The 22,270-nt window shown below is 46.5% G+C and overlaps 1 protein-coding gene and 1 long non-coding RNA gene across 2 annotated transcripts in view; one reads left to right on the top strand and one right to left on the bottom strand.

Annotated features, from left to right (window-relative positions):
- The window catches only part of UBAP1 (ubiquitin associated protein 1), an 87,691-nt gene that overhangs the window by 35,812 nt on the left and 29,609 nt on the right, over positions 1-22,270 (top strand). The gene's annotated exons all lie outside the window — the stretch shown is intronic.
- Positions 1,542-9,773, bottom strand: LOC141056392 (uncharacterized). The gene is made up of 3 exons (XR_012221625.1): positions 9,269-9,773; positions 6,110-6,233; positions 1,542-4,231 (listed from the first exon to the last, which is right to left on the bottom strand). It is a non-coding gene; the product is annotated as an uncharacterized lncRNA (long non-coding RNA).

Here is a 22,270-nt window from a genome sequence, read left to right as displayed (position 1 = left end):
CATTTCCCATGAATGATAAAATCCAGGCGCTTATACAGAGGGAATGGAAAAGGCCAGAAAACAAGGGCCTCCTAGCACCAAAAAGGAAATATCCCTTTGAGGAGCCATGCTGCTCCTTTTGGGACAAAGCACTGAAGGTGGATGTGGCCATAGCAAAGGCCTCAAAAAATTCTCTCTGCCCTTTGAGGACATGGGGACGCTGAAAGACCCCATGGACAAGGCTTCTATTCCGCTATCTTCCTGTGGAAGAAACCAGATGGGACATTCAGGACAATAGTGAACCTGAAAAGATTGAACAAATGCCTAGTGATTCCTCCATTCAAAATGGAAACAATAAAATCCGCAGTAAAGGTGCTGTTTCCATCTTGTTACATGGCGGTACTTGACTTAAGACGCGTACTATCATGTCCCCATACACATGGACTACCGCCGTTTCCTCAGGATAGCAGTCACCATAGGGGGAGAAATAAGGCATTATCAATTCAAAGCTCTCCCATTCAGGCTGGCCATCGCCCCGAGAGTATTTTACAAAGATCATAGCAGAGGTCATGGCACACTTGAGAGCGGGACGTCCTGATAGTTCCATACTTGGACGACTTCCTAGTGATAGGCAACTCCCCCTCTCATTGCAGAGACCAGTTGAACCAGACTATGGAATCATTGTCCAACCTAGGTTGGTTACTAAACCTGCCGAAATCTCGGTTGATTCCGAGCCAAGTACACAAATATTTGGGTATAACCATAGATTCCCTCAGACAAGAGTGTCGTCTACCGGAGGGGAAAACGCTACACATACAGCAGCGAGCAGCAGGAGCAATGACACACACAGTAATGACACTCAGGAAGGCCATGTCCCTGCTCGGCTCAATGACAGCCTGCCTACCAGCTGTCCAGTGGGCCCAAGCACATACAAGAGTTCTCCAGTGGGAGATACTAGCGACAGAAATTTCTCTTCACGGAAATTTAGAAGGGCAGTTAGATATTTCACCCGTAACAGCTCACTCACTACAATGGTGGACGGAACCAAGGCAGCCGACGCCCTTCTGCCTTGCTGGTGATTTCTCAGAGGGATTCTAGGAGACCAGTCTGATTCCTGCTCCTCAAAAGCTAAGTTTTCTGCGCTGCTTTTTGCATTTGTGTTTTGGTTTTGTATTGCCTTGTTTTTCTCGATTTCTGCCATTCCCTGCTGGGGTGAGCGGAATTCCTTTTGCTCTGTCTTCAGAAAATACCTGAGTACTGATATAGTCTTTTTGAAGCCTAGCGTCTTCAGGGCTTTTTTCCCTATCAGTCTGTTGGCTCTTGTTTTGATAGGGTTTTGGCAGATTGCAGACAGCAGCTTTTCTATCCTGTCCTATTTAGTTAGCTTGGGCCCCATCATTTGCTCAGCCTATCTTTCTATCTGTGTGAGTGTTTTTTCATCTTGCTTCACCGTCATTATATGTTGGGGGCTGCCTATTGCTTTGGGGTCTGCTCTGGGGCAGTTTAGATTTCCCTTTCTGTCTTTAGGCTATTTAGTTCTCCGGCTGTGTGTCTTACCGAATTTTCACTTTGAGAGGGGCAAGCCCCTTACTTACGTAGCGCTCACTAATATACTAATTAGGCAAAAAGACTGCTAGGTCTTTATTTCGGTAAAACAATTTATATTTTATTAATAATGAGATAACAGAAAAAATATTTAAGCAAGTAATGACTTGGGTAACACTTTGATATGTGTGTGTTAGGCACATGAATTATAGCAGCACTAGTCTAGCATTACATTGATCATCATCATCATCTATAAAATAGAGAAAAGTAAGCATCAATTCGTTTTTTCCGGATATTGTAGCATCACTCCTCCCTCGGGGGACTCGACGGGTAAAGAGGCAACATCCAGTTAACACAACATCACAGAAGTTATGCGTCCATAAAGCCTTCTGGAAACGTCCCTCCCTACCAGTGAAAGTCCCCTTTGTTTTATATTGTTTATAATCAGATATCAGTTCAACGATGCGCAGTACTTTCTGCAAGTAATGCTTATATAACACGTTCAAGCTTGGCGCCTGCGTAACACGAGCTGGCCACGAGCTCAAAGATTAACCACGCAGGCGCCAAGCATGAACGCATTGAATGCATTGTGGTTGTTTTTCACTGAAACCACCGTGTTCCTAACAGGTCATATATCGGTCAAGTTCAGCTCTTCTAAACTTGTGCTGAATTAAATGCAAAAAATGAACAATAAGACTCGTGATCACCTAATCTGGAATCTGGATACCTATCTTCATACACACACCATACATATCACATAGGTATCACAATCGGTCCTTGATCACGGGAATTATTTTCCACTTCTATAGGTCACCATCAGCACTTTTGGTCGCCTACAGAAGATTTTGTATGCCATGTAGCAACTCCATATAGATAGAAGTATTACTACAAGGACAAGCACCAACACTGGGTGAATGATCCAATTTAACATCCTTTGAGCCGAAGGAGAATGACCCATGAAAATATCATACCAATGATGAGAAGTGGCATCAGCAATTGCCGAACCCATTTTAACAATTTTCCCTGCCACCATGGTGGTACTAACAACATGATATTGTATTGTTTTATTTAACATTTGAATTATTCTACTCCCTTCTTCAGATGTCTCCATAATATTCCTGAGCCGGGTCATATTCAATTCCCAGTTGTTTACCTGCAACTTGGTCGGTTGCCACTGCACTTTTTCCTGTACCTCCCAGTCATGAATGAGAAGGAAGGTTTGGTCTTCCCACTGTAAAGCGGAAACATTCTGTAAACACCCCACATAAGGAACTTTCATCCCAGGAACAATAGGGACATCAGTTATTACACAAATTTCTTGTGAACCTATCTCCACCAACATCTTGTAGGATATTGGTAGAATGGTGAACTCACAAATATTCACAGTCTCTTGTAGCAAACATGGTTCATATACAGCAGAAAGCAACCTACAAATTTTACCTTCTAATGTGTCTTCACATAAGCTTAAATCATGCGTGCGATTATTGTCATCAATGTATAAACCATTCATTTTAGGCATCCACAACCATTGATCCCCTGGGGGTCCCAATAATAGTGGTAAAACTACATATCTACACATTACTTGGTGGTTGGTTACATTATATATATTCAATATCCCTTGACATACTGTGTCATTGCAAACCATTTTGGGAGCTTCAATTTTAAACCATGAAACTCCAGGGATTGTGTTATTAAACATAGTCCTCCATACCCATTCATTTCCTGTCATAAGACGAGTCTGCATTGTTGCCTTCTGCTGCATCTGATAAATAGCCTGCATTGTACACATGGTCCAATTAAGAATCGCACTAATATTTGATCCTTCCTTGAATATAAAAGAATTTGAAATATTCTGCATATCTAGTAAAAATTTATCTGCTTGCCAAGCTTGTGTCAGTGGGTGCCATATTGTAGGCATCCATTTACCTTGTAAAGTTAAAACATCTTGTATTCCTGCACCTGCTTTACTCATGCGATTTGCTAGAGTTTCAATATCAAAAGAATTCAAAGTCCCAGTAACAGTTCCCACTCCCCCCAGCAACGTATCATACCATGCCCTTTTTTGTCTTATAGGGCAGAGAACATTAGATGGAAATATCACTATAGCTGTTACTACAGTCTTCTGTGATTGAGTTCCAGTCTTTACACAGGACGAGGGGATCCTCTTCATATGTCCCGGATCCGTTTTTGACGAATTCATATTAACAAACGTTATACTTTGTGCCCAAGTACCTCTATTTGTTATACTAGTAGCATTATGACAAAGTAAAGTCTGTAGGACACTAATATTGAATACTAATTCTGTTCCACTTCCAATGGTGGGGGTGCAGTTCTTATAGATCCGTGTTTGTTGAGTTGAAGACAAAGACTCAAAACCCCCACCGGCGTTACAACATGTTAAGTTCACCTTAGCGGTAATATTCACAGTTCCGTGCATATTGTGTAACATATATGCTACTTGAAATGAGGTGGTCCCACGGGGGCCTATCCATACATATCCTTCCACTGTTACATTAGCTATGTTACAGTTCTGTCCTTCTGGGCAAATAAAATCCTCTTGTTTTCGTTCTTTTGTGCTTTTCTTCCACAACCACCTTATCCGACTGGTGTTTTGACTTTGGATTTGAGTACCCGGTGTTCATCCTTCAACTTTCACCAAACACTCGCTTCCAAGGATTCCAATAATTCCACATATTCCCAGAAATATCTGTTAGGGAAAAAAAAAAACAAAGCATGATTTTATTCACGCAAATAACATTTTTTTTTTTTTTTCCTGGGGAACATATTCCCATTTCTCCACTCCTGGTCTCATGATTAGCAAAGTACGATCCTTGCCCACAGCAATGACTTCAGCTGCCGATGGCGGTCCTTGAGGACTCTGTACCCAAATTCTATCTCCTACATTGGTCACATCTGATGACCCGAATGCTTTATCCCCCCCGTAAGGAGAGTTCTAGTGGAGCTTGTCCTTCGATGGCTTGATCTAAACTAATAGGTATTACCAACATTTGAGCCATCTTCTGTCCTTTAGAGATAACTAGCGGCTCTTGTCTTAGATTGGACATAATAACTTTAATTTCTCCTTGATAATCAGCATCAATTACTCCTCCCACCACTATGGCCCCTCTTAAAGCAAAACTAGACTGAGTTGCCAACTGACCATAATGTCCTTTAGGCATTTGACATCCCAATCCTGTTAGTATAGGAACAGTCTTACCTGGAGGTACAATAGTCACTTCTATTGCACTGAGATCCAATCCCGCAGATAGGGGAGTTGCTCTTTCAGGAATTTTAGCCTCTTGATTCATCTTCCACCAAGTAATTGTATGTACAATATGAGTTTCGTGTATGGTAAGGTTGGGTGTCAGCATTCTCATCAATGGTGTCATGGAATCAGTAATTGGCCTATTGTTGATAATTTGTAAAGCCTCACTTAGATTATCTCTCCACTGGCCATATCCTCCTTCCATATTGTGTATCTTTTTCAGAGTAGACTTCAAGAGTCCATTCATCCTTTCCACTAACCCTGCAACTTGGGGATAAGTAAGGCATATGATATACCCATTGGACATTATGCTCATTAGCATAATCCTTTATCTGTTGACCAGTGAAGTGTAAAGGCCCCGTCACACTAAGCGACTTACCAGCGATCCCGACACCGATATCAAGGTGTCAGGATCGCTAGTAAGTCGATATGTGATCGCTGGTGAGCTGTCACACAGACAGCTTCACCAGCGATCTGCACAGCGATGCCGAGCGCCCGGCATCGCTTGCCATCGCTGTAAAAAATAGAATCAAAATAAATATTGTTATTCTCACCTTCCGACGTCCCGTTCAGCCATCCTGCCTGTCTCCACGCTCCGGTCCCAGTGATCCTTTGCACGAATGACCGCGAGATGTCACGGTCTCGCGGGAGCGCGAAGTCTCGCGGTCATTCGTGCAAAGGATCACTGGGACCGGAGCGTGGAGAGAGACAGGATGGCTGAACGGGACGTCGGAAGGTGAGAATAACTATTTTTTATTATTTTTTACAGCTGATCGCTGGTCTCCCGCCTGTCACACACAGCGATGCGTGCTGGCCAGCGGGAGACCAGCGACCAAAGAAATGTCCAGAGGTTTCTTCCAGCGATCAGCGATACCGGCAGGGGGGCCGCTCGCTGATCGCTGTCACACACAGCGATCTCGCTGGTGAGATCGCTGTTACATCACAAAAGTTGTGACTCAGCAGTGAGATGGGGCCTTTACCCATTGTCAGTCTGTATCTGCAGTGGAACACCATAGTATTGTGTGATTAATCTCCAGTGTACGTAATGTGCTCCATTGTGTGGCAGCTTTGCAAGGGAATCCTATCATGAGTCCTGAGTAGGTGTCTACCACTGTGCAGACATATTTACATCCCCTACTCTCAGTAAGTGGACCAATAAAATCCATTTGCCAAATTTGAGCTGGTAATTGCCCTCGAGCTATATGTCCCATTACTGTATGTGGAACTTCCCTTCTTTGTGAATGTTGACATACTGGACACTGTGCAATGACTTGTTTTATTATGTCCATACTTAGTGGAACACCTCTTTCTTGGGCCCACCTGTAAGTGGCTTTTTCTCCAAGGTGTCCACTCTTGTTGTGCGCCCAAACAGCTGTACCTTGCAGCCATTTTTCTTTTTCTTGATCAACCTCAGAAGTCTGTCTAATAGCGGCGGCTTTATCTGCTTCAGAATTAAACAAACGATCAAGTGAGTCAGCAGGCATATGTGCATCAACATGAAAAACAGTAGTAAGTGTGATTTGAACCATTTCTTCTATAAATTCCCACACCTCTTTTCCCCACACTTCCTTACCATGTATTAACCAACCATATTTCTTCCATCCCATCATCCAAGTTGCAAGACCATTAGCCACAGACCACGAGTCTGTGAAAAGGTGACACTCCTTCCCTTGTTCAAAACTCAATGCCAGAAAGATAGCATATAATTCTGCATATTGGCTACTTTTACCGTGACCTTCCATAACCAAATGTTTTTCTAGTTTCGGGTTAGAAGCCACACCCTTTCAGTGTCGCTTTCCATTGACATATCGAGCTGACCCATCAGTGAACCAAGCAAGTTGTTGTTCTGTTAAATCTTGATAAGATTTTCCCCATTTTACAGGGGACTCTTCCCGGACAGTTGGTTTCACAGGGGATTTGATTTCTTCCCCTATTTCGGCTATTTTCTCATGGAGGGAGGCGATCCCGCCTTCTCCTTTCTTTGCTCTTTCAGAAATGTACCATTTCCATTTTATGATACTTTGTTCCTATGCATATCCTACCCTATTGGTTTTAGGGTTAGACAATACCCATTGCATTATAGGTATTGCTGGTCTTAATAAGACTTCATGTCCTAAAGTTAGCTGTTCTGTTTCTACCAATGCCCAATAACAAGCTAGCAATTGTTGTTCTAATGGAGTATACTTTTCTCCAGCATCAGGGAGTTTTCGATTCCAAAATCCTAAGGGGACTCTTTTTTCCCCCTTGTTTTTGCCATAATGACCAACTTGCATACATATTTTGTACTGATACATGCAATTCTACACTCCCTGCTGTCATTGGCCATAAATCTACAGCTTGCTGTATGGCCTCTTTTACCATTTCAAAGGCGGTTTGTTGTTCTTCCCCCCCAATGAAATTCATATTTCTTTCTCGTAACTTTATACAAAGGGGACAGCATCTGTCCTAAATGAGGTATATGCTGTCTCCAAAATCCAAATAGCCCAATATAAGATTGAGTCTCTTGCTTAGACTTGAGAGTAGGGAAATTAATAATCTTCTGTTTTACTTTTGGTAAAATTTCCCTATGTCCTTTATTCCATTGTATTCCAAGAAATTTTACAACTTGAGCCGGTCCTTGGACCTTTGCTTCATTTATTTCCCATCCTTTGCTCCTCATATGCACCAAAAGTTTTTCCAATTGTGATTTCACTGCCTGCTCCTCATTTCCTTGTATCATATCATCAATATAGTGTGAAACTTGCATATCTGAGGGCAAGGAGAACTGATCTAGATGTTCTGCCACCGTCCGGTGACAAATAGTAGGGCTATGAAGCCATCCTTGAGGCAATCTGGTCATGGTATACTGTCGACCTAACCAGGTAAAAGCAAATTGATCCTGCGCCTTTTCCTCTATTGGAATTGTAAAGAAAGCATTAGCCAAATCAATCACTGCATACCAAGTTCCATTATGACTCTGTATATTTTCTATTATAGTGATAGTATCTGGCACTGCAGCTGTTAATGGAGGGGTACATTTGTTCAATTCCCTGTAATCCACTGTCATACGCCAGGAGCCATCACTCTTTTTAACTGGCCAGACTGGATTATTCCATGCAGTAGTAGTGGTACGCATGACTCCTGCGTCCACCAGATTTTTAATTGTTTCAGTAATCTCTTTGTGTCCCCCTGGTATTCGATACTGTTTCATTGCCACCATTTTGGTAGCAGGAGGGATATGTACAGGGGGCATTTTTACTTTTCCTACCGTTACAGGTCTCATTTGTATTTCTACCCTTTTTACTCCAAAGGAGAATTTGCCAGCCGATAAATTTAAAGTCATTCCTTTTAAAACATCAATTCCCAATATATATTCCGGAATGGGTACTACTAAAACACGGTAATTTCTTATCGGTAGATTTCCTATTTTCAAAGCAACTTGTGTTTGTACTCCGGTAATTACCTGTCCTCCTAGTCCGGCAATTTTAATTTTTGGACCTTTGAATTTTGTGGGAATACTTTTTCTTTATCAATTTTTCCTCTTCTCTTGCGATATTTATTTTGAGCAACTATGATAGCAGCTTTCTCTGCTACACTCTGGTAATGTTCCAACTTATCTTTGAGCAGACGGGTATTGCAATCCAGCACCACTTTCTGCCCTCCTAGCTCTGCAACTTTTTGTTCCAATTGAGAGTACTTCCTCTGCATTTGTTGATTCCGCTCATGCATCGCGCGATATGCACTGAGCAGGATCCAAGTTCGTCGCCCAAGCGACACAACATCACCCGCCTTGGCGGGGACACCCCTGAGTACATTAACAACATCCCGGGTTGACTGCATCACCTGCCTTTGCAGGGAAAACCTCGAGTAACTAAACAACATCGAGGGGTTATCTGCATCACCTGCCTTTGCAGAGATCCCCATGAGTAAACCAACAACATCATGGGTTAACTGCATCACCTGCCTTCGCAGGGAAAACAAATCCACATACGCCGTCCTAAAGACTCTACATCACCCCTGAGTACTTTAACAACATCAGTGGGTTCACTACCTTTAAGCTTACTAGACCACTGTTCCGCCAGTCCAGAACTGCTCAACTCATGTGCCAATATATTATACGGTGCCTCAGTCCAACCGGGCACATCCACTACATCCTCCTGCTTTTCCTTTCGTTTCTTAAACATATTGAAAAAGATCCTGCCGACTACGCCAATTTATGTCTTACCGAATTTTCACTTTGAGAGGGGCAAGCCCCTTACTTACGTAGCGCTCACTAATATACTAATTAGGCAAAAAGACTGCTAGGTCTTTATTTCGGTAAAACAATTTATATTTTATTAATAATGAGATAACAGAAAAAATATTTAAGGAAGTAATGACTTAGGTAACACTTTGATATGTGTGTTATAGGCACATGAATTATAGCAGCACTAGTCTAGCATTACATTGATGATCATCATCTATAAAATAGAGAAAAGTAAGCATCAATTCGTTTTTTACCGGATATTGTAGCATCACTCCTCCCTCGGGGGACTCGACGGGTAAAGAGGCAACATCCATTTAACACAACATCACAGAAGTTATGCGTCCATAAAGCCTTCTGGAAACGTCCCTCCCTACCAGTGAAAGTCCCCTTTGTTTTATATTGTTTATAATCAGATATCAGTTCAACCATGCGCAGTACTTTCTGCAAGTAATGCTTATATAACACGTTCATGCTTGGCGCCTGCGTGGTTAATCTTTGAGCTCGTGGCCAGCTCGTGTTACGCAGGCGCATTGTGGTTGTTTTTCACTGAAACCACCGTGTTCCTAACAGGTCATATATCGGTCAAGTTCAGCTCTTCTAAACTTGTGCTGAATTAAATGCAAAAAGTGAACAATAAGACTCGTGATCACCTAATCTGGAATCTGGATACCTATCTTCTTCATGCACACACCATACATATCACATAGGTATCACACTGTGATCGAGGGGTCTAGGGCACCGTGGGAACCCCCCACGGCTACTGCTAGTTGTTGTTGATAGGTTCAGGGGTCTGCAATCCGATAGCTGCCAACTTCTCTGGTTTTCTGGACTTAGCTAGTATTTCTGTTTTTGCCTCCTACGGTGACTCATTCATAGCAGGTGTCATTTGGGAGATGTTTCCACTGTTTAGGCACATCATGGGCTTTTCAAACACGACATGGCATCCACTAATTATTCCAATAAATTTTGCATTCAAAAAGTTAAATAGCACTCCTTCCCTTCCCAGGCATGGCTGGGAAGGATCACTGTTTGACATTTCTAAATGCAAAATTTGCTGAAACAATTAGTGGACGCCATGTCGCGTTTGGAGAGCTCCTGATGTGCCTAAACAGTGGAAAACCCTCATAAGTTACACCATTTTGAAAACTAGGCCCCTCAGGGACCATATCAAGATGTATGGTGAACACCATGAACCCCCAGGTGCATCTCAGAAGTTTTTAACATTGAGCCGTGAAAAAAAATAAAAAATCACATTTTCCCCACAAAAAAGTTTATTAGCCTCAAATTTTGCATTTTTATAAGAGTAACAGGAGGAATTGCATCATACAATTTGTTGTGCAATTTCTCCTGAATACTCCAATAACTAGGGGGTATTTCCAAAAATCTCTACATTTCTGGGTTGTTGTTTTTTTCAGTCAAGTTGGGGTGCAGAGTGTACATAAATGAGAAAAAAAACTTTTTTGAATTTACCAAATGGCTGCAATGAAACAAAGAGTGAAAAATTTAAAGGGGTCTGAATACTTTCCTTACCCACTGTATGTGCCGTATCTAAAGCTATTTTAGCACCAGATCCATAGTGTGACGGATGGTACCACTTACTGAATGACCCCATTATTGGGGTCCTTCTGGTTCTGTTGTGGTTTCTGTCATTTAGTCGCATCTCTTTCCATTGTATAAGTTAAATCTCGAATCTGAACTTTTGACAGAAATGTGATCGGAGCGTAAAGAGGTTAAAACGTTTGTGCAATTTTTTTTTTGTAATTTATCCTTATAGCCATCAGAGTTCCCTTTTTTATTTTACCACAATTCTCCAAAACTAGCTAATCAGTGGGCCATCGGCTGCAATTGTCACCCATCAACACCACATGACCGCATTGTGAGGAAAGTGATGCTCTACTTAAAAGTTGCTGCCAGAGATTGATGGCATCCATCAGAGCAAACTCCGATTGCTGCTGTGACACACAGATGCCAGCTGTAGATGCCAGCTGTATAACCCAACTGCCAGCTGCCCTGTTTGGAGCATGTTGGGAATAGGTTAGGAAAAAAACAAAATAATCCTTCCTTATCTATCAAAGCGACTGCCGTTTCATTGCTACCAGCCTATGTGCAGCGCTGTAGCAGTGACATTCCATGTACAACACAAGACCGCTGCAGCAAACGACTGGGCTCAAAGGCATTGCTGATCTTCATGGCACAAGATTGCCGAGACCAGTAATTTGCTGCTGCAGTCACGTGTTATAGAAGTGGCGCCACCACTGCAGCCCTGTATACAAACACCGTCTGGAAGGGAACACCAGAGGTTACCGTAAATAATTCTTATTTTGATATTTTTCAGCATTAACTGCTTGTCCCTCAACGGTTTTCTAAATGGACAACCCCTTTCTGTAAACTGGAAGGCTTGCTATTGGGCACCACTTCAATTTTATTGTAGACATTTTGGCCATTAATGATATTATATAATGAGGACAATTCAATTATCTTATTCTCTACGTATTTCATGATCAAAAGATCTTTTGGCCCTATATAGTGTCTTGAAGAAATCATGGAATGTCTGTTGTAGGAAACATAGTAGTGACATGAGAGGCGCTGCAGTTTTATTATACTGACAATAGATGGCTTCCTAGCATCAGTATTTATTCATGATATCTACGGTATGCGGTATGAAGTGCTTCAGAAATAACCTCAAATGGTCATCCACTGTCAGACAGAATCAATATATTTTTAATGAGCAATTGTACTTTGAAATAACTTATTAGAGTAAACTATCCTGTGTTTTTACATGTAGAATAACACTATTTTTTGCTATTTCTGTGTATTTAGATCCATTTTCCACTCTGTGGGCTATGTGCCCGATTCATGAAGACCAGCGTTGTTCACGCCTGTCTTGATGATGGGACTTGCTGGAGTCAGATGCAAGTATGCAGCGTCCAACCCGCAGCGTTTACTGATCGTCTACACATACCCTTAGGCTATGTGCACACGCAGCGGATTCACCCGCGGATTTGTATCTGCGGATCCGCAGGTAAAACTGCAGGTAAAGTGACCTGGACAATGGAATAGGTGTCAAACCACAGCGGAATCCGCAGAAAGAATGGACATGTCAATTCTTTCTGCGGATCTAAAACCGCAGCATGTGCACAGCGGATTGTAAATCCCATAGACTTACATGGTACTGTACACTGCGTATCCGCAGGGCCAAATCCGCTGTGAATCCGCAGCAGAATCCGCAGTGTGTGCACATACCCTAAGGCTACGTGCACACGCTGCGGATTCACCTGCGGGTTTTTCCGCGCGGATCCGCAGGTAAAACCACAGGTAAAGTGACCTGCGGTTTTCCAGCGGATTAGCCTGTAGTTTTACCCTGCGGTTTCACACCACTACAATGTTAAAGGTGTGAAACCGCTGCGGAATCCGCACAAACAATTGGCATGCTACGGTTTGTAAACCGCAGCAAAACCGCGTGGAAAAAACTGCAGCATGAGCACAGCGGGTTTGAAATGCCATAGGCTAACATGGTACTGTACCATGTCTGCGGAACTGCTGCGTTTCCGCAGGGCCAAAAACGCTGCGGAAACGCAGCAGAATCCGCAACGTGTGCACATAGCCTTAGGGTCAAAGCTGTAAATATTGAGTCTTTGTATAAACTTGATGTATTTGTCAATAGAAGTTTAAAAACTTATTAACTGCTTATAATTGTACTTCAGTAACCATAGAAACATCTGAAATTAAAATGGACATCAGTCTCCAAATTTTTGGACACAGTTGGCATCTGGCTAGCATGAATCCAGATGGCTAGCATGAGTCAGGCTCAGCTCCTGTGCTGGCTTCATACTTCCCAAACTGACCTATGACAAAAATGTACACTGTAGATCAATGAGAGGTTAAAGGAAGGATGATATGATGCATTCTCCCGGTAATAGTGCAACCAATATCGGAAATATAAAGGGGTTTTTGCTTAGTAGCAAAAGAGGTCTGCTCCACTCTTGTCCATTGCGGCCCAGCCTATACTTGAATGGGAATAAGTGCAATGCCTGCCACAGCCCATAGATAAGAGTGACACTGTTTCTTGGTCACAAAATGACCACGAGAGTATTGTAATTGGGAGTGCTGGAAAAAGTATATGTAAATATTAAAACGAAATATTCCATCTACGTAGCTAAAGTTGATCGTTATGTAGAAGTATATGACAGTAGAGGACTACAGGCTGACGGCTGTTTATTTTCTGCTGGTGAGGGTGTAGCAGGTGACGCTATGACAGTCTTTATTTGTGCTGCACAGATGAGTGATTCAGAATTATCTAACCATCGAGATATATTCTATGTACATAAGCTCTAGTCCTCCAATGGCTTATGAGAATGTAGAGTGTCAAATATATTTCTCCTTCGTCTCATTGGGGGACACAGAGACTGTGGGTGTGTGCTTCTGCCGTCTGGAGGCCGACACTAAGTGTACAAAAAAAGAGTTAGCTCCTCCTCCGCCGCATACACCCTCGCCCCTAGGCCGGGCGTAACTCAGTTTTTGCTTAGTGTCTGATGGAGGCACACGCAGTCTGGAGTTCCAGACTAGATTTTTTTTTTTTTTTTTTTCCCTTCCCTTTTTTCTATGAAGATAAGATAGGGGCGACGGATCCTATAGAGAGGATCCGATCTCCCCAAATCACCAACGGGCGACCACGTGTGAGTAACCCTCCACGTGTCCTCTCCCGCACCGAGGGACACATCTGGGACTTTTTTCCAGACATCTATTTTTTAACGAAAGAGGGGCAACGCGTCCTGATTAGAGGACTCGGTTTCCCCACAACTTCATCAGGCGCGTGTGAGCAGAACCAGTGGTCAGCCTCCACGTTGTTCCTCTCCTACAACAGCAGTGTATGGAGGCCCCGTCCACCCCTTGGTTGTGAGTCCAGGGGGCTGAGTCGGAGGCGCAGGTGAGAGCGCGCCCAGGAGCGGGGGATCCGGTACAGGGGGAAGAGGCCGCGAGTAAAACCGACAGAGCCCCCCCCCCCCCCCCTGCACGGCGGATGGTCCTGCTCACCTTTTAATATATGGGGGATCCGCTCCTCGAGCGCACCGCAAGTTGGCGCTGGTGAGTAGCGGTAGCTAGGGCGTTGCTCCCGGGCTCCGCACGCCGCGTGTATCGGAGGGCCCCGCTGCAATCGCGCGAAGCCGCGCGCCGACTTCCGGTGGTAGCCGGAAGTCCCGCCCGCTGACTTCCGGTGGTAGCCGGAAATCCCGCCCGCTGACGCGGCGGTGGCGGCGGCGAATGCGGAGACGCGCGATATAGGTTCCGGAGAGACTTCCGCCCTAACACCTCGCATCCACGCAGGGGTACTGCAGACAGGAGCCGGTGGGTGAGTGTAACTCCGTTTGGAGAACCACGCTGCTTGTCAGGGAAGAGGTTACCCTCCTCCTCCTTCTACTCTGCCTTCAGCCTGTGCAAGTATGTCTGCCAAAGGGAAAGCTCACTCTTTCCTTTACGCGGTTTGCGTGTCCTGTGGGGTCAGGCTGCCAAAGGCACAGGCGGGTAAATATTGTGAAGCCTGTGAGTCGGAGCGCGCCCAGGAGCCCCCCACTGTTTCTGAACCCAGGGGTCAGGACCCCCCGGAATGGGCGGTGTCCTTATCGCAGTCTATGCTGTCCCTTACAAGGGCAATTGAATCCCTTCAGGGCCCGGGCAGGAACAGGGAGGGGGGTCTGCCAGCGGAAGAGAGCTCGTCCTCGTCTCAGGACCCTCCAACCATTAGAGGTCGCTCCAGTACCAGGCAAGCTCATATCAAGAGGGTTCGTTCCCCGTCGGCCGGACCCTCCGGGGCTTCGGCGGCGGGTATTAGGGCATCCCGTTCCCCGTCACTGAGCTCTGGGAGCGATCAGGATGAAGGAGAGGAGGAAGAGGCCTGGAATCTAGAAAGTCTGGGGTTCCAGGATTCGGTGGACAGTCTCATTGAGGCAGTCAACCAGACATTAGAGATCGAGGACGATGTGCCCACAGCCTCAGGTCACAAGGTCTCTTTTAAGAAATCCAGGCGACCACATAGAAGATTTGCCACGCATCCGGAGTTTGAGGAGCTAGTCCAGAAACATAGAGATCACCCGGATAAGCGTTTTGCAATGCAAAAAGCGCTGCAGGCAAAGTATCCGTTTCCCCCTGAGCTCCATAAGGCTTGGGTAGAGTCGCCAGTAGTGGACCCTCCGGTATCACGTTTAGCATCAAGATCGCTATTGTCGATACCCAGTGTTTCCTCTATAAAGGACCCAACTGATCGCCTCATGGACGGGCTTGCCCGCTCGGTATATGAGGCAGCAGGGTCGGCTCTGGCCCCCTCCTTTGCGGCGACTTGGGTGGCTAGGCCATGGTTTCGTGGGGGGACGCTCTGTATAAGGCCCTCCAGGACAGGGATCTCCCCGCGGAGGTCTTAGAGGTGGCAAATCAGATGTCAGGAGCAAGTGATTATCTTGTCAGCGCCTCACTGGACGCGGCCGAGTGCTCGGCGGTGGCGGTGGCGAATGCGATCGCCATTAGGCGTGCATTATGGCTGAGACTGTGGAAAGCGGATTCTATCTCTAAAAAATCCTTAACCTCATTGCCGTTTCAGGGCAATCGACTGTTCGGTGAGAAGCTGGATAGGCTTATCTCAGAAGCCACAGGGGGGAAAAGTAGTTTCCTTCCGCAGCAGAGAAGTTGCCCGGCATTCAGGCAAACGCAAAGGCGTTTTCGACCCTTTCGTAGCCCCTGGGGGGGGACTTCGGCCAGGGCGTACTCCTCCGCAAACGATGGCCAGAGTAGGGAAAAACAAGTCTCTTACAGGGCCAATCCGCTGGGTAGAGGCCGAGGCCATTTACCCAGAGCGAAGGGGGCCAAGCCCCAAAAGCCTCCAGCTAAATGACTGGAGGCACTCCGTACCTACGGACGACAGAGTGGGCGGACGCCTACTAAGGTTCAGCCACGTTTGGGTCGCAGTGACACGCGACACTTGGGTGGCAGAACTTGTATCGTCCGGGTACAAGATAGAGTTTGTCGGACGGCCACCTCAGCGATTCTTCCGTTCGCGACTTTCCAAAACAGATTCGCAGGCGGAGAGTTTGTTACAGGCTGTAACATCGCTACAGCACAAAGGGGTCATCGCCCCAGTGCCGCAGGGCGAAGAGTCGCAGGGGTTTTACTCCAATCTTTTTTCGGTCCCCAAAAAAGACGGGACTGTGAGGCCGGTTCTGGATCTAAAGATCCTAAACAGATTCATCAGGGTCAGGCGATTCCGGATGGAATCCCTCCGCTCGGTCATTGCAGCCATGGATCCAGGGGAATTCCTGGCCTCAATCGATGTGCAGGATGCATATCTGCATATTCCGATATTCCCCCCACACCAGAGGTTCCTGCGATTTGCGATCGGAGGACGTCACTTCCAATTCGTGGCTCTGCCCTTCGGTCTGGCCACTGCCCCCAGAGTCTTTACAAAGATAATGGCGGTGGTTATGGCCATCCTGCATGCACGGGGCATAACGGTGTTACCTTACCTGGACGACCTTTTGGTAAAGGGGCCGTCGTTTCAGGAGTGCCAGGACAATGTCAGTATTACTCTGGATACCCTGGCCCGTCTGGGCTGGCTGATCAATTGGAGCAAGTCGTCTTTGGTTCCAGCCCAAAAAATCGTGTTCCTGGGCATGATTTTCGACACCTCCCGGGGGCTGGTGATCCTCCCTCAGGACAAGGCGCAAAAAATCAAGCAAGGGATACGGAACCTTCTACAGCCGGGCTCCAGATCCATCCGGTATGGCATGAGTGTTTTGGGCAGAATGGTGGCGGCGATAGAAGCAATCCCGTTTGCCCAGTTCCATCTCCGTCCGCTTCAGCATGCGCTCTTGACAGCATGGGACCGGAGGCTGCTGTCTCTCAGTCATCGGTGCAAGTTGTCTCCGCTGGTACGGGGTTCACTCCGGTGGTGGACTCGCGACTCGTCTCTGGTCCAGGGGAAACCCTTTCCCCCGGAACAATGGTTGGTGGTGACGACCGATGCAAGCCTGCAAGGTTGGGGAGCAGTTTTCCAGAGTCACATAGCCCAGGGGCGGTGGTCCGTTCAGGAGATAGTTCTCCCGATCAACATTCTGGAGATACGGGCAATACGATTGGCCCTACAACATTTCCAGTGTTTCCTGAGACACCGGCCGGTGCGCATCCAGACGGACAATGCTACAGCAGTAGCATATGTCAACCATCAAGGGGGCACGCGCAGCCAGGCAGCCATGCGCGAGGTCGGACTGGTACTACGTTGGGCGGAGAAGAACCGCGTGGTAATTTCAGCGGTGCACATTCCAGGAGTCGAAAACTGGGCGGCAGATTTTCTCAGCCGACAGGGGGTCGCGGCAGGGGAATGGTCCCTGCACCCCGAGATCTTTCAGCAGATCTGCCAACGGTGGGGGACACCAGACGTGGACCTTATGGCATCCAGAGAGAATGCCAAAGTACTAAGGTTTGTCGCTCGATCCCTCGATCCGCAGGCAATCGCAGCAGACGCGCTGGTGCTCCCGTGGAGCCAGTTTCGTCTCCCGTACTTGTTCCCCCCGCTGCCGCTGCTTCCAAGAGTTATCAGGAAAATAAGGAGAGAGAAGGTTCCAGCAATTCTGCTGGCCCCAGACTGGCCCCGGCGGGCCTGGTACGCAGATCTGGTCCAACTAGTGGTGGACGTACCCTGGCGTCTTCCAGATCGGCCGGACTTACTGTCCCAAGGGCCGATCTGCCATCCGAACTTAGGGGCCCTGTGTTTGACGGCGTGGCCATTGAATCTTGGCTGTTAACACAGGCAGGATTCAGACGCGATGTGGCGGCCACGATGGTGAGTGCCCGAAAGCCTTCCTCGGCGAGGGTGTATCATCGAACTTGGGAAGTTTTCTTCCGTTGGTGTAGGGATCGTGAAGTGGCTCCTCTGGTTTTTTCGATCCCCAACGTACTGGCTTTTCTACAGGCAGGGCTGGACGCAGGGTTGGCCCCGAGTTCCCTCAGAACGCAAATCTCGGCCCTGTCGGTACTTTTCCAACGAAAAGTCGCTTCCGTCTGGCAGGTTAGGACGTTTATGCAGGGGGTCGCACATTTAGTACCCCCCTATAAGGCGCCAACGGAATCATGGGACCTGAACTTGGTGCTCAGAGCCCTTCAGGAGGCCCCTTTCGAACCATTGCAAGAGGTCTCCTTACCTTACCTGTCCAGAAAGGTCGTTTTTCTAGTAGCCATAACGTCTATTAGGCGGGTTTCGGAATTGGCGGCCTTATCTTGTAAACCACCGTTCCTAACCTTTTATAAGGATAAGGTAGTTTTAAGGCCAGCTCCCCCCTTCTTGCCGAAGGTTGTGTCTGCATTTCATATCAACGAAGACATCGTTTTACCCTCGTTTTGCCCGGCACCGGTGCACAGGGTAGAGAAGGCTTTGCACACCCTGGATCTGGTAAGAGCTCTTAGGAGGTATGTGACAAGGACGGCGCCATTCCGCCAGACAGACGCTCTATTCGTGGTTCCAGAGGGACGGCGGAAGGGGCTCGCTGCGTCCAGAGCGACTTTGGCCAGATGGGTTCGCCTGACGGTCCAAGAAGCTTATCAAATCAGTGGCACGCCGGTTCCGGCAGGGATCAAGGCTCACTCGGCACGGGCAGTGGGTGCCTCATGGGCACTACGACACCAGGCTTCAGCGGAGCAGGTATGCAAAGCAGCTACCTGGTCCAGTTTACATACGTTTGTCAAACATTATAACGTACATACCCAGGCATCCTCGGATGCAAGCCTGGGAAGAAAGATTCTCCAGGCAGCAGTTGCGCACCTCTAATCAGGGGCGCAAATTAGCAGGGATTGGGTGAGCTAAGATCCCGCCCAGAGGACTGCTTTAGGACGTCCCACAGTCTCTGTGTCCCCCAATGAGACGAAGGAGAAACATGGATTTTTGTGAGTACTCACCGTAAAATCCTTTTCTCCGAGACGCTCATTGGGGGACACAGCACCCACCCTATCAGCCAGTTGGCATTTACTTATTTTGAGTTTTACAAATCCTTGTACAAGGTTTAGGGTGGCCCCCTTTTTCAGACATATAGTTTCTTGCCTGAGTTTAAGGCGCGTTCTCCTACTGCTTATGCACTAAACTGAGTTACGCCCGGCCTAGGGGCGAGGGTGTATGCGGCGGAGGAGGAGCTAACTCTTTTTTTGTACACTTAGTGTCGGCCTCCAGACGGCAGAAGCACACACCCACAGTCTCTGTGTCCCCCAATGAGAGTCTCGGAGAAAAGGATTTTACGGTGAGTACTCACAAAAATCCATGTTTCTCCCTCATACATTTGCAGTGTTTGTGAGTGACTCAGGGTGACGAGCCTTGAAGAAACATCATGTCTGTTAGTCCGAGTAAAGTTCACAATGCACAAGGGAGTTACAACAACCCAAGGTGCGTGCAGAGGCATTGCCCTCTTTACAAACGTAAAGGCTGTACAGCAATCATAGAAGGTGCGTGTGGGCTTAAAATCATCCAAAACTAGACTCATATTTGGACTTTGAAGAAGGCATTTTATTTTTCCTCTAAGTTAGATGGTAATCACGCAAAACCACTACATTCTTTTTGTCCAGAGTTGAATCTAGGTGTGCCTTCACCCAAGGCACAAATTCAGTTTGGTACTTCTTTACACAGCTTAAGTGGTTTGAGTAGTCGTCATGTGACTGCTCATATGAGATTTTCATACTGGCGGTCAGCATCGGAGAAAAATCATTCTGGGGGCCCACCTTGCAGTTATATAGAAATAATACCAATTCTGCTGCAAAATGAGGTAATATCAAACAAAGTGTTTATTAGCCTACCACGGTAACCTTCAAAAGGAACCTGAAGACCCACCTCTTCCGACAAGCCTACAACCTGCAGTGATCCTCAGTCTACTGAACCACCGCATGACCAGCTCTCCCCTCTCCTACTGTATCCTCACCCATCCCCTTTAAATGTGAGAACTCGCGGGCAGGGCCCGCTCTCCTTCTGTACTTGTGTGTGCCTTATATTGATCATGTTTATTGTACTTGTCTATATCTGCCCCTTGTTCACATGTAAAGTGCCATGCAATAAATGGCGCTATAATAGTGAACAATAATAATAATTAGCCAATAAATAGAGGTGATGTAGGGGGGTATGGGAAATACGAGCAAGGATTTCAGAGCATGCACAGCGCTATTCACTGTAAGGAATGTTGTGCACTTCATATAGGGGCTGCAGATGCAGGGGGCCCCCTTTGTGGGTGGCTGGGACTGGGCCCACCGGAGGATTCTCTGGTGTCCAGGTGCCCCAGTCCGACCCTGTCTGCAGCGTCGGACTGCAACACCTTGGGCCCACCAGAGAAAATCATTCTTGGGGCCCACTATGTAGCTGCATAGAAAGGAATACAACACCACCAATTGTGCGGTAAAGCGCGCTAATATCAGGGTATAATATAAGGTAGTACATGTCTTAATTATGTAGCAGGAGTTGGGGTAGCCTCGCTCATAGAATATAAAGCAGCCCCCTCATATAGTATAATGCAGCCTCCACATAGAATATAAGGCAGCCATCTCATAGAATATAATGCTGCCCCCCTCATAGGGTATAACGCTGCCCCCCTCATAGGGTATAACGCTGCCCCCCTCATAGGGTATAACGCTGCCCCCCTCATAGGGTATAACGCTGCCCCCCTCATAGGGTATAACGCTGCCCCCCTCATAGGGTATAACGCTGCCCCCCTCATAGGGTATAACGCTGCCCCCCTCATAGGGTATAACGCTGCCCCCCTCATAGGGTATAACGCTGCCCCCCTCATAGGGTATAACGCTGCCCCCCCATAGGGTATAACGCTGCCCCCCCATAGGGTATAACGCTGCCCCCTCATAGGATATAACGCTGCCCCCTCATAGGGTATAACGCACCCCCGATAAGGTATAACGCTGCCCCCTCATAGATAGGGGATAAATAAATAGATCTATGGATAGATAGATAAATATAAAGATAATAGATAGTGAGAGATATAGATAGACATAGATATAAGATAGGTAGATAGATAGAAAGATAGATAGTGATAGATATAGATAGCTATAGATAGGTATAGAGATAGATCGATCTATGGATAGATGGATATATATAAAGATAATAGATATAGATAGCTATAGATAGTTATAGAGATAGATAGATATAGATAGATAAATAGGGGATAAATAGATATATGGATAGATGATAGATATAAAGATAATAGATAGATATACATAGGTATAGAGATAGATAGACATAGACTATTTATATCTATCTCTCTACCTCTATATCTTTCTCTATCTATCTCTATATCTAAGATAGAGATAGACAGAGATAGAGATATAGATAGATATAGATAGAGAGATAGAGATATAAAAAACAAACAAACCACAATACTCGCCTCTCCTCCTGCTCCCACGCTGATGCCGGCTTCAGTGTCAAGAGCTGCCCCGCCCCGTCTGCCAGACACACAGCGGGTGCGCGATGAAGTGACGTCATCGCGCACCGGCTGTGAGTCAGGAGCAGAGGGGACTGATGGGAGAGAGACGCTCTCTCTTCCACTGCAATTGAGGGGGGCGCCAGCTGCCTAGGTTGGGGAGCAGGGCCCCGGGGTGAGTGGAGGCCGAGAATGAAATATTCACTGCTGAAGCAGTGAAAATTCATTTCTCTTTAGTAGTGGGGACAGGGGCTCCTGCCTCCTGTCACCCGCTGCTGCTCCACTGGCATGGGCCCCCATAGCAGCTGTGTGGCACTGGCTGGGGACCCCTGGAGCAGTGGGGGCCCTAGGCAACTGCTGGCCCTGTATACCAGTAGAGGTGCCAGGGCCCACCAGATGCCAGGGCCCACCGGAGAATCCTCCGATTCTCCGGTGGGCCAGTCCGACGCTGTCTGTCTGTATATATAATGTCAGTGTACAAGTAATAGAATGATCACTGGAGACATACACAGGAGTTCTGTATATAGTGTACAGGTAATACAGTGATTCACCAGTGACATTATACACAGGAGCTCTGCATATAGTCAGCATACAGGTAATACAAGGATCACCAGTGACATTATACACAGGAACTCTGTATATACTATATAATGTAAGTGTCCAGGTAAAACACTGACTTACCAGTGACCTCTGTATTTGTAGCGATTCATCTTCGCTTTTCTTCCTCTTCCAGCCAGGACACGTTTGCTTCAGAAAACACACTATACTTGATCTCTTCTAGACCACATTCCCCACTCCCCCCCCCCCCCCGAC

This window comes from Dendrobates tinctorius, unplaced genomic scaffold, assembly GCF_039654945.1.
Source record: "Dendrobates tinctorius isolate UK_male_01 unplaced genomic scaffold, ASM3965494v1 ptg000197l, whole genome shotgun sequence".
Classification (NCBI taxonomy): Eukaryota; Metazoa; Chordata; class Amphibia; order Anura; family Dendrobatidae; genus Dendrobates; species Dendrobates tinctorius.
This window is presented reverse-complemented; position numbering and strand designations above follow the sequence as displayed.